This window comes from Eretmochelys imbricata, chromosome 3, assembly GCF_965152235.1.
Source record: "Eretmochelys imbricata isolate rEreImb1 chromosome 3, rEreImb1.hap1, whole genome shotgun sequence".
Lineage (NCBI taxonomy): Eukaryota > Metazoa > Chordata > Testudines > Cheloniidae > Eretmochelys > Eretmochelys imbricata.
The window spans coordinates 40,854,547-40,872,440 of record NC_135574.1 but is presented as its reverse complement, the minus strand read 5'-3'; the positions used below and the strand labels follow the sequence as shown (position 1 = coordinate 40,872,440).

The 17,894-nt window shown below is 43.2% G+C and overlaps 1 protein-coding gene and 1 long non-coding RNA gene across 3 annotated transcripts in view; both read right to left on the bottom strand.

The window, feature by feature from the left end:
- ARHGEF10 (Rho guanine nucleotide exchange factor 10) overlaps positions 1-17,894 on the bottom strand; it is a 181,678-nt gene that overhangs the window by 131,259 nt on the left and 32,525 nt on the right. The gene's annotated exons all lie outside the window — the stretch shown is intronic.
- On the bottom strand, positions 13,351-16,204 carry LOC144262620 (uncharacterized). The gene is made up of 2 exons (XR_013345571.1): positions 16,123-16,204; positions 13,351-15,773 (listed from the first exon to the last, which is right to left on the bottom strand). It is a non-coding gene; the product is annotated as an uncharacterized LOC144262620 (long non-coding RNA).

Genomic DNA, 17,894 nt, shown 5'->3' with positions numbered 1-17,894 from the left:
GGCAGGGGGCAAGGGCCAGGCTGTTTGGGGAGGCACAGCCTTCCCTATCCGGCCCCCCAGACAGTTTTGCATCCCGATGTGGCCTTTGAGCCAAAAAGTTTGCCCACCCCCGGTCCAAGTTGTAGTGGTGGCTTGTCTCTAGTGCCCCCTTGTGGGCCATGGGTAGCTTCCTGTTGAGGTCCCAGGTTCCTCCATGGGACAGCTGTAAGTTTTGAGGGGTCAGAACCCCACAAGATCTCCATGCTTTGGTCACCCCATTCTGTCATAGGCTGGGTGCTCTTCGGCCTCTTCCTCAGTCTCCTCTGGCCAGGAAGATGGTGCTTGTTTCCTGGTGGCTGCCTTGGCTGGCAGGCTAGTGATCCTTTCCCTCATGTAGGGAGGCAGCTACCTCCTGCCTTTTCATCAGTCAGCCACAACTGAGTCAGGCTCCCTTCTTTTCTCTCTCCTCCAGGCCTGGCATTGGCTGCAGGTATAACAGGGTGGGGTTAGCTGGGCCCAATGGCTCTCTTTAACCCCTTCCGTGCTGGTGTGTAGTTTCTCTGCTTCATCACACTCCAATGTGTCAAGATGATTTTGAATTCTAATCCTATCATCCAGAGCATTTGCAACCCCTCCCAGCTTGTTATCATTCACAGACTTTATAAGTGTACTCTTTATGCCATCATCCAAATCATTTGCAAAGATACTGAATAAAACCGGACCCTACAGGACTCCACTCGATAGCCCTTCCAGCTTGATTCTGAACTATTGATAACTCCTCTCTGAGTACGGTTTTCCACCCAGTTGTGCACCCACCTTTAACAGGTTCATCTAAGCTATATTTCTCTAGGTTGTTTATGAGGTCATGTGAGACAGTATCAAAAGCTTTGCTAAAGTCAAGAATAATCACATCTACTGCTTCCCTCCTATTCACAAGGCTTGTTACCCTGTCAAAAAAGGCTATTAGGTTGGTTTGACATGAATTGTTTTTGACAAATCCATGTTGACTGTTACTTTCTTCTAGAGGCTTATACATTGAGTGTTTGATTATTTGCTCCATTATCTGTCCAAATACCGAAGTTAAGCTGACTGGTCTACAATTCCCTGGGTTGTTTTTAATTCCCCTTTGTATACAAAGGTACTATCTGTTTGACTTTTTCCAGTCTTCAGGTATCTCCCATCCTCCATGAATTCTCAAAGATAATCACTAATGGCTTAGAGATCTCTTCAGCCAGTTCCCTAAATGTCTTCAAGTCCGCAGGGCGTGATAGAATACTTAACTTGTCTAAATAATTCTTAAACTTGTTCTTTTTCCTTTTTAGCCTTAGCTTCTAACCCATTTATTCTGATCACTATGTTAGTTATCCAATGACTGCTAACTTTTTTGGTGAAAGCTGAAACTAAAAAAGCATTTAATGCTTCAGCCATTGCTGCTTTTTCTGTTATAGTCTTTCCCTCCTCATTGAGTAATGAGTTTACCCTGTCCTCTTGCTTCTCATATATTTGTAAAATGCTTTTTGGTACCCCTTAGATCCGTAGCTTGGTTAGTCTTGTTTTTGCTTTAACCTTCCCAATTTTGTCCCTACATGGCTGTACTTTTAGATGCATCTTTTGTAATCAGACCTACTTTCCAATTTTTATATGGCTCTATTTGAGAGTTTCAGATCATTGGAGATCTCCTATTTAAGCCAGGGTAGCTCTTACCATATTTCCTATCCTTCCTACACATTGGGATAGTTTGCTCTTGTGCCCTGAACAATGTCTCTTCAAAATACTGCCAGCTCTTGAACTCTTTTTCCCTTAAACTTGCTTCTCACAGGATCTTACCTATCAGTTCTCTGAGTTTGCTGAAGCCTACCTTTTTGAAGTCCATTGTCTTTATTATGCTCTTTTCCCTTCTACCATTCCTTAGAATCATGAACTCTTACTTCATGATCACTTTCACCCAAGCTGCCTTCTACCTTCAAATTCTCAACTAGTTCCTGCCTGTTTGTCAGAATCAAATCTAGAACAGCCTCTTCCCTAATCTCTTTCTTCACCTTCTGAAATAAAAAGTGGTCTCCAATGCATTCCAAGAACTTATCTGGATAATCTGTGCCCTGCTATATTATTTTTTGAACAGGTGTCTGGATAGTTGCAGTCACCCAACACCACCAACTCCTGTGTTTTACATAATTTTCTTGGTTATTTTTAAAAAGCCTCATCCACACCATCTTCCTGGTTAGGTGATCTATAATAAGCACCTACCATGACATCTCCCTTGTTTTTTACCCCTTTTATCCTTACCCAGAGATTTTCAACACTTATCTCAATCTCAAGGCAAGTATACACCTCTTCAATATACCAGTCAACACCTCCTCCCTTTTTTCCCCTGCCTGTCCTTCCGGAACAAGCTGTATGCCAATGCTCCAGTCATGTGAATTATCCCACCAAGTTTCTGTGATACCAATTATGTTGTAATTGTGATTACTCACTAGTATTTCTAGTTCCTCCTGTTAATTCCCCATACTTCTCACATTAGTATACAGACATCTAAGATGTTTATTAGATTTCCCCTCTATATTCCCTCTTGTCTCTCCTTTGTCCATACTGTGATTGCCCATGTTCCCCCCAGACTCCAGCCCTTCACCCAGGTCAATGTGTTTTGGACTTACCTGTGGGCTTTTGTCTCCTTCCCCTATCAAATCTAGTCTGAAGCCAGCCTCACTAGGTTAGCCAGTCTGTATCAGAAGACACTCTTCCCCTTACTTGACAAGTGGACCCCATCTATGGTCAGCAGTCCTTCATGGAACAGGATCCCATGGTCAAGACACCTGAAGCCCTCCTGGTGACAGCATCCATGCAGCCAAGTATTTACCTCCAGGATGTCTCCATATCTTCCTGGGCCCCTATCCTTGACCTGAAGGCTCAATGAGAACACCACCTGTACCCCCAACTCTTTCACCCTCACTACAAGCCCTCTCGTCACTTCTGATCTGCTCAGGGTTATATGTTGCAGTATCATTAGTGCCCACATGGATGAGCAGCATGAGGTAGTAATCAGAGGGTTGGATGATCCCCGGCAATCCTTCCATAATGTCTTCCATACGGGCCCCTGGCAGACAGCCCACCTCCCAGTTCAGGCCTGCAGTCGTATGCCTCCCTCCCCCTTAGAAGGGAATCACCTTCTCAACCCCTCTCACATCCGCATGGAAAGAGCAGAGTCACAAGATGCTTCTGGCGAGGGAGGGATTTGACCGGTAATAGAGTCAGTACTCAGAGATGACAAAGCTTTATCTGAAGGTTGGCCACAAGCACTGAGACACAGAACTAGGAGGAACAATTGGATGAGTGCGGCTTCAACCTGAGCCTCCTCCCATCAGCAACAGCTGAGCAACAGTTTGAATTAAACTGGCAGGCAGGCACATTTGCAAGGCTTCTCTGGAGCTTCTCCAATTCAGATGGATAGTAGGAAAGTTGATTTGTGGATATAAAATATCTCACAAGCTTGCCAGATGCCTGAACTAGTACTAGGAATGCCAGCATTCTCTAGTCGAGGCAGGGTTTTTGTGCCTGTCTTACTTTTCCCCCTCAGAACTGCTGTCTGTCTGGAGCTTCGAGGCCGCTTTAACTGACTCCCTCCCAACATCCACTTTTTCACAATATCGACTTTTCCCAGTAGTTGCGCTCTTGTTCTATCCTAACCCTATAATGAAATACCACAGTACAGTGATATCAACTTTTTAAGTAGTTATTTTTGGCAACCACTATATAATAGATTATTCAGTCTTTTCATAGGGCCTGACCTTGCTTTCTGCTCTGTAGCTGTGGAGAGGGCCTGACCCAGTGGAATCTAAGTTCTTGTACCATACTCCTGACCACAGTAATGGAGAACCCACATTTTTATTCACAAAGACCAAGTGGAACTTATTAAATCCTATATACTGCTCTGGTCCGTGTGGCTGAGTTGCTTCCAGCCTAATTCTCTGGCATTCCCTGGTGTCCCTGACAAGGAATAAGGTCCCGCAGCTGTGCTTGCTCAGTCTCCTGACAGCCCAATGAACACAGTTGGGTTGCATCATAGAATCACATAAATATAGGGCTGGAAGGGACCTCAAGAAGTCATCAAGTCCAGCTTCCTGCCCTGTGACAGGACCAAGTAAACCTAGACCATTGGTCTCAGGTGTTTGTCCGACCAGTTTTTAAAACAGCCTATGATGGGAATTCCAAAAATCTCCCTTGGAAGCCTATTCCAGAGCTGCACTATCTTTATAGTTAGGAAGCTTTCCTAATATCTAACCTAAATCTCCCTTGCGGCAGATTGAGACCATTATTTCTTGTCTTTTACTTTCAGTGGATATGGAGAACAATTGATAACTATCTTCTTGTAACAGCCCTTAAGATATTTGAAGGCTATTATCACGATACCCTCTCAGTCTTCTTTTCTCAAGACTAAAAAAAGTGGGCATGTTTAAACTTTCTTCATAAAAGGTTTAGAAAACCTGACCTATCTTTTTTGTTGTTCTCCTCTGGACTCTCTCCAAGAAAAATATGGACAAATTGAAGTGGGGTGCCCAGATCTGGACACTGTTCTCCAGCTGAAGTGTCACCAGTGCTGACTAGAGCAGGACAATTACCTCCCATGTGTTACATATAAACACTTTGTTAATTCACCCCAGAATGATATTAGCCTTTTTGGCAACTGCATCATATTGTTGACTCCTATTCAATTTGCAATCCTCGATAACTTCCCAATCCTTTTCAGCAGTACTACCACCTTGCCAGTTATTCCCCATTTTGTAATTGTGCTTTTGATTTTTCCTTCCTAAATGAAGTACTTCGCACTTCTCTTTATTGAATTTAATCTTGTTGAATACAAATTCTCCAATTTGTCAAGGTCATTTTGAATACTAATCCTGTCCTCCAAAGTGTTTGCAATGCCTCCGAGCTTGGTGTCATCTGCAAATTTTACAAGCACATCCTCCACTACATTATCCAAGTCATTAAAGAAAATATAGTACTGGACCCAGGACTGACCCTTGCAGTTTGTCAGTGAACCACTGATAACTCCGAATACGGTCTTTTAACCAGTTGTGCACTCATATTATAGTAATTTCATCGAGATCATATTTCCCTAGTTTGCTTATGAGAATGTCACGTGGGACTGACAGATCATCCTGCCTGATTGGACTGAGAAATTGCTTTAAGCCAGGATTGCTCTTAACCCCAGCAGCAGCAAGCAGTTCACTGGCTGCTCAAAAGCATTCACCCACAGCTGTAATAGCTCCTGTGCCTGATTGTTCCCAGCCTCTCTCTCACCTTGTTCCAGTCCCACTCCTACCTTGTCCCAGCACTACACCTACCTCTAACCCAGCCTTGCCTCTACCTCACCTCACTCCAAGTAGCACCGTTCAGACCCTCAACTCCGCTTCCCAACCTGACTTCGGCTCTGGCCTCTGACTCGGATTCTGACCCTCAGCTCGGATTCCTGGCTCTTGGCTCCTGCTCCAACCACGAGGCATGGACATCTACATTCCAATCTGACAGTTTGAGCAGCCCCAACAAAAAAAAAAAAAAAGGGAACAAGCACTAATAAGAGGTCTGCCCAGCAGCTAGAATTTTTCCCTCCCAGGCCAATATTTCCCTGCTAGAGTTAGTGGGTGCCTTTCTGACTCTGCAAATCCAGGTGGCTCCCCCCTGCAGGGACAGAATGTAGTTCTGCAAGGGTAGGTAGTGCCTCTCTGACCCCAGCTCCTTGCAAACCAACTGTTCCCCTGTGATCGCCATTAAACTTGTCGCACAACAAATTTTGAGGTTAAATGCCAGCTCCTATTTCTGCTGCACGCAGTCATTCCCCACTGATCAACCCAGGGTAACACTGATTGTCAGTCTGTTAACTAGAGTGGCTCTGGCCTGGGCATCCCCACTCCTGAAGAAATCAAGCCCACTCCTGGGCCAACTTGAGAACTTCATTCAAACCATGGCTGTGATCTTCGGTGACCCAAGTCATGAATGTGAATATGCAGCCTCTCTTTGGCACCCAGCATCAGTACTTGTCTGCTGATACCTTGGCAATGAATAAGCAGAACCCAACAATCACCGATTCCACCCCACCATGTCCGAGGTCAACCTGAAGGCACCAGTGGACTCTGAAACCCCAATCCAACCATGGGGACCATAGACTGGGAGCGCTCTACAGTTTGGTTTGCCGTCCCTGGGATTCCAAGTCTGAGCAGGTTAATCCACAAGGAGTCTCAGCACCCTCCATGGCCCCTTCCACTGCTTCTTTGCTATCTCTTAAATACCAGGACTTTGCTGATGCATGTGACAAAAAGTATGCAGTGAGCTTGCCACCCCATTGCAGCTATGTCTTCCCCATTGATCTCCAGCCCAGAACTGAAGTTCCTTTCAGATGTATCCATTCCCTTTTGGAGCCTGAAAAGCATGCTCTCTACAACTACCCTCCAAGAAAAGCCACCTTCTATCTGAAGATCCAATTTTATTTGTTAAGAAAAAAGATGGATCTTTAAGGCCTACTGTTGACTACCAGGCATTCAACAGGGTTACTAAGCAAAAATCAATACTTTTTCCCCTCTCACTAATGAACTCTTCAAAAGACTCTGCTCCACCAAGATTTTCATTAAGCTGAACGAACCTTCATGAGGCTTATAACTTGGTCTGGCTTAGAAAGGGAGAGGAGTGGAAAACTGTCTACCATACCCAGTAAAGTCACTTTGAATATTTGGTCATAAGAACATGAGAATGGCCATACTGGGTCAGACCAAAGGTCCATCTAGCCCAATATCTGGTCTTCTGACAGTGGCCAATGTCAGATGTTTCAAAGGGTACAAACAGAACAAGTCAATCAAGAGATCCATCCCATCATCCAGTCCCAGCATCTGGCAGTCAGAGGCCTAGGGACACCCAGAGAATAGGGTTGCATTCTTAACCATCTTGGCTAATAGCCATCGATAGACCTATCCTCCAGGAACTTATCTAATTCTTTTTTCAATGCAGTTACAGTTTTGACCTTCACCGCATCCCCAGCGACCAGTTCCACAGGTTGACTGTGCATTGTGTGATGAAGTAGTTCTTGTGTTATGTGAAGGGGTAAATAAAACTTCCTTATTCGCTATCTCCACTCCATTCATGATTTTATAGACCTCTGTCATATCTCCTCTTATTCATCTCTTTTCCGAGATGACTAGTCCCAGTGTTTTTAAATCTCTCTTCCTGTGAAAGCTGTTCCATACCCTTCATAATTTTTGTTGCCATAAGGCTCCAGCGACACTCCAGTACCTCAAACAATATCTTCAGAGACAAGCTTGACAAATATGTAGTCATTTATCTTAATGATATCTTCACCTTTTTCATGATCATCAGGCATGCAGCATCTTAGAAAGACTTTACCAACACTATCTATATCGGAAGCCCAAAAAACACAAATTTGACTGGGATAGATAGACTTCTTTGGGTACGTTATCTCCCCCCAGATGCTAACCATGGACCCTTGCAATGTGGCAGCCATATCCAACACGGTTGCACCAAAGGACATCCATGGAGTACAATGTTTCCTAGGCTTTGCTAACTTCTATAGGCAGTTCATTAAGGGGTTTTCCAGCCTAGTTGTTCCTATGACTGCATTTCTATGAAAGGTAGTCTGGTACACCTGGTCCTCAGAAGCCCAAGCCAATTCTGATCGACTGAAGGAGAAGTTCATCATAGCATACATCCTGATCCATCCAACCCTGCGAACACATTTACAGTCGAAGCAGATTCAGCCAGTTTTGCCTGAGGTACAGTACTGTCCTAGCCAGTGGATCTTGATGGTTGACTTCACCCCTATGCATTTCATTCTTGCAAGCTAGAGTCATCAGAAAAGAATTATGACATATGGGACAAGGAATTCTTAGCCATCAAAGAGGTGTTTGAGGAATGGCATAGTCTACTGGATGGAGCCAGGTGCCCCATTCAGGTTCACACAAATCATAAAAACCTGGAGTATCTTCAAATGGCCGGACACCTTAACCAATACCAGATCCACTGGTCCCTCTTCTTCACTTGCTTTGACTTTGTAGTTTACCTATCACCTGGGAACAAGAAACGGGAAGGCTAACAACCTGTCCTGTAAGGACAACTACCTAGACCCTGGTGGGAAGATTTCCTCCATAATTTTCAAGGTATCCAGTTTTATTAACAGCACAATAGACAAGAGTTGAATTGCGTCAATTTGTTCCTGGTTGCTCAAGACCCCTTCTCTGTTTGGATCTACCAGACCCTAGAGAAAGCTGGCATCTTACCAGCCCCCACGTTCAGGTTCCAAGATGGTGTTCTCTGACACATGTGCCATATCTACATCCTGGAGGGACAGCCACGGCTTCAGGTTCTGAAGTTATGCCATGACATGCTGTGATGTTCCCCTCTGGCAGCCAGCCTTACCCTCCACTCCTGGGCTGTTCACGCACAGCCTCTGGCATGTAAACTGATCCCAGCTACTTGCAAGTGAATGACACTAGCCAATATCTCCGGTCCCAGATATGACCCTAGGAACCTCCATCTTGTAGCATCCTGTTATGCCCACTGGACCCTGCAAGCTTATGAGTTCGTCAATTTAACAAAGAAATTGATATGTACCAGGCTCGTTATCCCAAGGGGAGTCTCTGACATGCTTCAAACCAAACACACTGCTTCAGGACAAACAAATACATTTATTAATCATAAAAGATAGATTTTAAGTGATTATAAGTCAAAGTGCAAGTCAGAGTGGTTATCAAAATAAAATATAAGCACACAGTCTAAACTCTCAACCCTATTAGACTGGCAGCAACTAGATTAAGCAGTTTTTCTCACCTCCCTGGACACTGCAGTCCTTAATATATAGGTTTGTTCCTTAAACCTGGGCCAATCTCCTGTGTAGGAGTCTTTTCTTCTAGTGTCTTGGTTGCTTGCAGCATAGGTGGGGGCAGAAGAAGGGACCAGTATGTGTCCACTCTGTCTTTTTTATACTTTCAGTCCATGTGCCTGGGGAGCACAAACCCAGGCATATCTGGAGGGCATTGCTGAGTCTCTCCAAGCAAAGTTGAGCTATTCCCCTGCTGTGGCCTCAAGCAGTTGAGTCATTGCATTGTAGCTCCCTTGCTGGACAATGGCTGCTGATGGATTGTTCAACACCCCGTCCGGGCGTTGGTTACTTTCTTTGCTCTTGCCCCTGGGGAGCTAATATCTGACTGATTCCCGAACTCATAGCATGCTTTAGTGACCATCATACAACACAATTCTCAACTTCATATGCATTAATGATACACACGTATCATATGTGTATATACATATATATGGATAGGGCAGGGGTGGGCAAACTTTTTGGCCCGAGGGCCATCTTAGGGTGCAAAACTTTGGAGGTCCGGGTAGGGAAAGCTGTGCCCCCTAAACAGCCTGGCCCCCGCCCCCATTCGCCCCCTCCCACTTCCCACCCCGACTGTCCCCCTCAGAACCCCTGACGCATCCAACCCCCCCTGCTCCTTGTCCCCTGATTGCCCCCTCCTGGGAACCCCTGCCCCAAACCATCACCCCCCAGAATCCCACCCCCTGTCCAACCCCCCCTGCTCCCTATCCCCTGACAGCCCCGACCTATCCACACCCCCGCCCCTTGACAGGTCCCCCGGGACTCCCACACCCTATCCAACCCCCCTTGCTCCCCATCCCCTGACCGCCCCAGAACCTCTGCCCCATGCAATCGTCCTCTGCTCCCTGTCCTCTGATTTCCCCCTGAGACCTCCCACCCCTAACCACCCCATCCCCTAACTGCCCCCCGACCCAACCCCCCCACTGCCGCGTGCTGCTGCTCCCTTACCATGCCACTCGGCGCGGCAGGCGCTCGCAGGCCCGCTGCCTGCGCAGTGGCATAGCTGTGGGGGAGGGGGAACAGTGGGTGAGGGTCCGGGGGCGAGCCTCGCAGGCCAGGAGCTCAGGGGCCAGGCAGGACGGTCCCACAGGCTGCATGTGGCCCGTAGGCCATAGTTTGCCCACCTCTGGGATAGAGAAATGACTTTCAGCAGATCGTAACCTTTTTCTCCTGATACCTTACAAGGCATGCTTATGTGTGAGATCACAATTATATGAAAAATGAGGAATATGGGTGTTACAGCGTACTCCCCAAAAGGTATAGAATGTCACACATGCCCCTTGCAGAATGGTTCAGTCACCTCAAGACCTGGAACCTAACTCCAAGGAGTTTCTGGTGGCTGAAATTGCACACCTCAGTCAAGAACTATACAAGATCCTGAGACCTTTGCGCACAGAGCAAATGCCAATGCTCAGAACGACTCGGCCTTCTCCAGCCTATACCCATTCCATCTCAGCATGGGCTTCCATATCCATCGACTTAATTGTGGAGCTGCCATGTTCCCAGGGGCATATAACAATCCTAATCATGGTCAAGCTCCTAACCAAGATGACACTTCCATCCCCTGCCACATCATCCCTACCGCCTTCTCTTCGTGGAGAAGATCTTTCATCGTCTCCACGGATTACCAACAGGCATCATGTCAAACCACAGTTCTCCATTTGTTTCCTGGTTCTGGTGGGAATTTCTAAGGCTTCTGAGGATTGAGTTCCTCCTCTCATCTGCCTTCCAGCCACATACCAATGAATAGATGGAGCGTATCAACCAGATTATCAAGCAACACCTTCACTAATTCCTGAGTTATCAGTACAACTGGTTGTCTCTGGTTCCGTATGCCATCCACAATATCCCCGGCACCACCGTCACAGATCTAGCTAACCATCTCCGCCAAGTACACCAGGAACTCAAGAAGCAATTACAAATCGCTAAGGAGGCATATAAGCATCATGCTGACGAGGACAACCAGGCTGCGCCCAACCTTGCTGTAGGAGACAAGCTGTAGGAGACAAGGTATGGCTGTCTACCTACAATCTTAAAATCATCTCACCTCTCGGCCAAACTGGACCACCAGTATCTAGGCCCTTTCAAGACTGAGGCTCAGATCAACCCGAAAACATTCAAATTGTAATTACCCAAATCCCTGAGATTCATCCCATGTTTTATGTCTCCATCCGGAAATCATATACCAAGAACCCCTTCCCATACCATTCCAGTCTCCACCCCTACCTGTAGGTCCAAGGGCAAGACATGTACATAGTATGACAAATCCTTGACCTCCAACTTGTTAAGGGACTACTCCAATATCTGAACAAACGGTCCTGGGAACCAGAAGATCACATCTACACCCCAGATCTGCTGTGAGCTTTCCAGTACCTTCTCTGAGAAGCTTGGCCTGGGGGCAACTAGGAGGCACATGCCATGGATGTGGGGGAGGGAGGGTACTGTCTTGCCGCCACCTTGCCTCACTCCAGGTAATCCAGTTCTGACCCTTGGCTCCAATTCCTGGCTCCGGATTTCAGCTCTGGCCTTTGACTCCAGTTCTGACCCTGGACTCCAACTTCTGGCTGCAGCTCTGACCCTTGGCTTTGGCCTCTGATTCTAACCCTATGCTCTAATTCCCGGCTACCAACTCCTGCTCCAACCATGAGATACGACTGCCCATGTCCCAGTCTCTGACAGTCCCATCAATAATAGTTCCTCCAGGAAACATGAGCCCTCTGACTTCATTTCCACTGATCGTGATACATGGACCTGGCGTGGCTTTGCTGGGGGCAGCAATGGGTGGTGGAGCCAGTGAATCTGCAACCATGCTGATCTTCTTTGCCTAAGCCATTCTTCCCATCATAAGGGAGTGCACCAGCTGTAAGAGCATTGTGGCCCTGTGACTGCACTAACAGTGGCTCCACTGCTACTCTGATCTGTGAAGGAAGATTCTCTTTCCTCTTCTCCTTAAGGCCAACTCATTTGGGCCGTGTGTATGTTCTGGATTTGACACATCATATGAAAAACCTTCCTGGAAACAGATTCTTAAACTAGCAGAAGCCTTTTAAACATGTTCAAATTCACAACAGTCAAATAAAATCACAGATAACAAATGATAAAGCAGGGTTCTCTTTTCAGAGCATTTATCCTTTACTCTATTTAAAAAGAAGACTCGAAGAAATGCTAGGCTATTGTTATCTTGGATATAACCGTTCTTAGCATTTGTATTTGCACGTGTTTGGGTAACTCTTTACCAGAGGAAGCTACAGCTCTATTACACTCCAAAAAGCACATGCCATGGTATTTATGCAAACTCAGGAAAATCTATTTCAAGGAGTTTAGTCCTTTCACTAAGTCTTTGAATTTCTGAAGCTTTATACCAAATCCTCCCTTGGCTTTCATGCTGACAGACAAATTGTAGATTCACTTTTCCCAAATCATTTGTCTTTGTATGCTCCCAGCCTAACCGTGTGAAGGGTAAAAGCCCACTACTTTTATCCCTGAATGCACTTCTTGCTTCAACAAGCTCCTTCTCCAAGGTCAGAGTAAGTGGTCTTAAATGAAAGAACATTAACTCTTTAGTGCCTTAAAAAGTAAATTTGTTTGCTCTCTGGCCTGTTTTAACATCTGGCCCTTTCTCCAATATCAGATTTTTATTGTTTTGTTTATTGATAAGGATACGATTGTCACAGACCTCTGCTCGGGCTCCCGCTGTCAGACCCAGGTGGCAGGGCTGTGACTACAGCCCCACTGTGACCAGACCCTAATTTTGTCCTCCCCCACCCCCTGTGACTGTTGGGTGAATTTTGCTTAATTTTACCGTGACGTTATCATATCCATATTTATTGATAAATTGGGTTTTCTCCAATATGAATACACAGAAAAGTTGTAGGTTGTAAATGTAAAAGAAAATCATGGCTCTTTATACCTTAATCTTCAGTCACAAAGCCAGAAATCTGAGGTAAGATTGTGAATGACCCTTACACAGGCGAGCAAGCAAAAGAAGGAACATGCAAGGAGAATCCAAACCCTTAGCATGCCATGCATAAGGGCAACCTATGATAGCCAGCCCTCTGCATATTGTCCCAAAGGTGGTACCCACTCCCTTCAAATGGGCCGCTCAACACATTTTCCCTTTTCCCACCCCCTAGGTACTCAACCATTCAGGGGGATCCCTTTAGGCACAGTCCTTCCCTGAACTCCTCCCACTACACTGTGGCCCCAATCGGGTGACACAATTTGGCCCTGTATTTTTCTGGCTCTCAACTGAATTATCTGTCTCCAACAGAGCTGGCAGAAAATTTTTCAACAGAACAACTCCCATCAGAAAATGCAGTTTTGTCAATATCTAAATATTTTGTGGAAACATGTTGATTTTAATGAAATTTTTGATGGGAAATGTTGACAGGAAGAATTACGAACAAATCACTTTCAGTTTCTTATTCTGATGATATGAAAACATTTCATTTCAATACGGTAAAAACAATTAGTTGACATTTGACTGTCAATTCAATTCACAAACTTTTATTTATAGTAAAATTAAATACATTTACATGATTATATTTGATAGAATATATTTCGTACAATATAGTTAGTATTTTAATATCATAAAAGTCCAAGCTAAATTATTCAGTGGTTCCAAATATAATTTTTTAATTTTATTTTGCATTCTCTGGGAAATTTCAGAACTGCAGCAATTTGTTCTGATTCTGAATGAAAAAAACTTTGAAATTTCAGAATTTCCTGCAGAAGAGAAATTCTAGTTACTGACCATCTCTAGTCACTAAGCTCCTCTCTATACTGCAATTGGAAGGTGTGATTGCAGTACACCCACACTTTAATCAAAAGCTAGTTAAAGAAAAATTATTTATTAACTCAAGTAAAGCAGCTCAAGTAACAATAGCAGTGAAGCTGCAGCAGCATGGGTGGTGGCCCCTCAGGTATGTACCCAGGGTCCCGGTGTACAGGACTAGGCCATGCCATGACCTGTACAGCCACAGCTTCACCGCTATTACTACTTGAACTAGCTTTGAGCTAGCTCAAAGCAAAGCTATCTTGGGCATGTCTACACTTGCTGCAATTCCATATCTTGACTGCCGTGTAGTTATATCCTATGTCACTGATTTATCCAAGTGCCTAAGCATGCACTTTAACTTTAAGCACTAGTTCAAATGGGACTATTCGTAGCTTAAAAGTGGGTAGTGCTTAAATATCTTACTGATTTACGGCCTACATGGTAATTTTTTTAGTAGCTTTAATATTACTGTGAATCACTGGGGATACTAATACAGATGGCTTTGCTAGTTCTGTTTATGTGAAAGTGTAAGCAGGTAGCTGTTCAAGAAACGCCATCTCTTGAGGTTTCATGTTTTGGATACTATCTCAGCATATCACCTGTAAAGCCTGTTCTTTCTCTCTGAATTTTTTTTTTTTTTTTAAATCTAGCTTCTGCCTATAAGTTATCACAATGCAAACAAAGAAAAAAAATTACTTTGGGCCAAACCATTGCAGTAAGACACTTAGTAAAGACCATATCCTCTCAATCTGCTTCTTCAGCACTGCAACCTGCTCTCAAGTATCTGTATATTCTCCCATTGGTTTGTCCAGACAATCATATTTGGTAGACTGTGCTTGAAATGACCTCAAAAGTTTTGATAGTGGTCTGGAGTATATCCAGTTTCTCTCTGTACAGAATCTACCAGAGATTTAAAAATTGCTTTGGGGTGGTAAGCCACAGAAATTGGGAAGGAAGAGGGGGAAAGAGGGATACATTTTCAGACTCCATTCACCGGACTTCTCACCTCTGCTTTGGCTTTAATCATGTTCAAAATTTTGTTTATTTCTCATCTTCCCCACCTAAGTGTCCAGTAAATTGTAAAACCTTATCTTCCCCTCTTCTTTCCCACAAGGCAGGGGAGGAATGTTCTGCCTTTACAATAATGTTAACATTGTAACTATACATCAATGAAAAAGGAAATTTAGTGTTACAACACCCGCTGCCTCTTTGATTGAAGGTGTACACTTTGAAATGATTTCACCACACCCTGATCTTACTTTGTATATCTACTGAAAAACACAGACACAAGTAGACATCCTCAACCTTGAATTTCATTTAACATTTACTGTTACATAGCATTTTGTAGAGCTGATCCAAAAATACCAATTATTTTTCTAAGAAAACTTCAAAAAAAGGTTTAATTTTTTTCATTTGTTCTAATTTCCCCACTAAAAATTAGATTTTCTATACAGAAGTAAAAATGGGGAGGGGATCACTTTTTAACAAACACTTTTGGCAAAATTTCACCAAAAATGAAATTTTTCCATTAAAGAGGTCTGTCTAGACACAAAGCCATTTTTTGTCAAAATTGTTTGTTGGTAAAAAAATTCAGTATGCTGGAATATTCTGTATGTTCATAACCATGTCTGCAACCCCAGGGACAATTCAGTTGTCCCCATGTTCACAACAGCTTGTTTGGTATTGTTTGGAGGAGAATTTAGCCTAACCATCTCTGAGAATCTGTATCCAAGAGAGCTGGCTGAGAAATGTTTTTTTTGATCCTGCAGAAAGTTTTGATGCAAATGAATTTCCCCCCCCCCCCCCCCAATCACCTAATTCATCTAAAATTAAATCAATCAGGGTTTGGGTTTTATGATAAAAACAGCAAAACACAACATTGAGGAAAGCAGACTGTAAAAATTTCGGATTCACCAAAAACTTGAGTTTCCATCATAAAAAAGGGTTAGATGGGAAAATGTTGAGAAGCTCTACTACTCATGCAGTTGTCTACTTTTTCCTCAGCCATCCTTAAAAGGCCCACGTATTTTATTTCCTCTCTGGTGTCAGGAAAACAGCACCAACAAATGCCTCATTCAATAGTTCAGCTACCATCTTCAGCTTAACTCAAAGAAGCTTTAAATGACAATCTTATACCTAGAGAGAAAAATCATAACAACAACACAAGACATATAACCTTGTCTATGCAAGTTCTACAGAAAGCACCACTTGATTGGTCCTAGACTTAGTTATGGAATACTGAAATATTGACCTGGACCTACAGTATAGCAGAAAAAAAATTATTGCCTATTGCAAAACCATCTGCTCTGCCTCCTGCCAATGAGTCCTGGTTATGTGCCCCAAAGTACGGGAGGGAGGTAAGCTCAGCTTCCCCTTATACAGTAGGATGCCGGTTTTACCAACTAATTGGGGATTGAGGAGTTCATAAAAATAGAAAAGCTCATAAAATTGAACACCTTAAAATTACAGTAGGTACAGTGTATACCTTTCAGCACAGGACCCTGTATCACTCTTCTTGTCCTGGAAACAATTGCAAAGTAATTCCCAATGTTTTGAGGGCATCAGAATGTAAACGAATGTCAATTTGTTCTTCGGCAACATCATATCTGTTATGCAATTTTTTTTTCAGTCAGGATAAATGGTTCTTCTAAGTCTGGTTAATAAAAATCAAGGTTCAACTGTACTCTGATTTCGCTGTTGGACTTCAAATGTCAGAAATATCTTTTAACATTCTCCCATGAATACACAAATCAATAAAATTTCCCTTTATAAATATATTCCCTTTTCATTTCAAAAACAAATTAATTATAATTCTACCCAGGCCAGACATGAGTTCATCTTCTTTTCCCCTATTATTAATGTTTATCAGCCTTTCTTTGGTCTCATGAAGTCAAACAGATTTCAGTTCAGATCTCTGAGACTTGTTCCAGCATATTTGTTCACTCAAGTTCAGTCAGGCAACAATAGCACATTACGGAGCAGTACAAAGATTCACTCGGATTAAAGATATCAATTAAAAATTATTTAGCAGAGAGATATCAGGAAACATCAAAATGGACAAGCTAGCCTTTCTTATTGCAATATTAATGAATGGTCCATATCTGATAAGTTTCCAAGTCACAAATGAGTAGTGACTGGTTTGCTGGCTTCTTTCAAAGGGGTGGAGTGGGCGAGGGTTGTAAATATTGTATTGTAAATATTGTATTTGGAAGTAAATCTTTACTTCGCAAATTTCTTTGTCTTTCTTAACTCACTTGATTAGAGGAAACACACGTCTGGGGTGAAGTAAATTTGCAGATGTTTTGCTGACCATCTAAATATTTTTACTGCACTTAGAGACCCTGAATGTACTGTTCAATTAATTAATTGATCCTTACTTTAACTGATTTATCTTTCCTGTTATTTATTGAGAGTAATGTGATCTTTTAAGTTTTTCTATTCTAAATGGGATTCAGACATCAAGCTGCAAACAGCTTCCGAAACAAAGGACTATTCATAACTACAATTCATATTCTGTTCTCATTCTTCTCCAATCTTGGCTTAATTTTTTACCATCATTTCTAACTGTCTGCTGAAAACAGACGCCTCTTACAAACAATGCAGCATAGCCAAAGACCAACTCCCTTTATGATTGCAGTTTAATTTAGGCAATGATCTTATTAAAACGCCCAAAGCAAGCATGGTAATGCTGACTTATTCTGTTTTAACATGAAATATGGGTCCACTTATCTCACAGCCCCTAACCTTCATAAACCAAATCACAAGACACATATCAATTGATTTTCTTACCAATATTATGAAAACTCCAGTTTAACTGCCTCGTTTCAGTGTCATTCACAACACAAGTTTAATAAAAATATTTCTTGATGCTGCCAGTTGAATAATATGATATTTCTGGAACTGAAACAAGGTAAATGAATAATGATATATATATACACGGCACCTTTAATCTCACAGTGCATATTGTAAACAGTATGGAATTCACTTCATCTGGCTATGACATACAGCCATCTCTGGAGCAAAGCGTGGCAGCTGCTTAAAAGCTCACTACAATAGCACAGAACAGTTGAAGTAAGGAAATGCAGAAGAAGAATACATTCAACTGGAGAGTTTTTACACTAAACATGAAATTTCAACGCAGTTTTAAACAGATATTTAAGGAACAAAAGAACGCACTATATAGGCATGGTTCTGGAGTTTTAATACAACTAAAGAGAAATTTTTTAGAGCAATCTGACAAAGCTAATTGCTACTAAG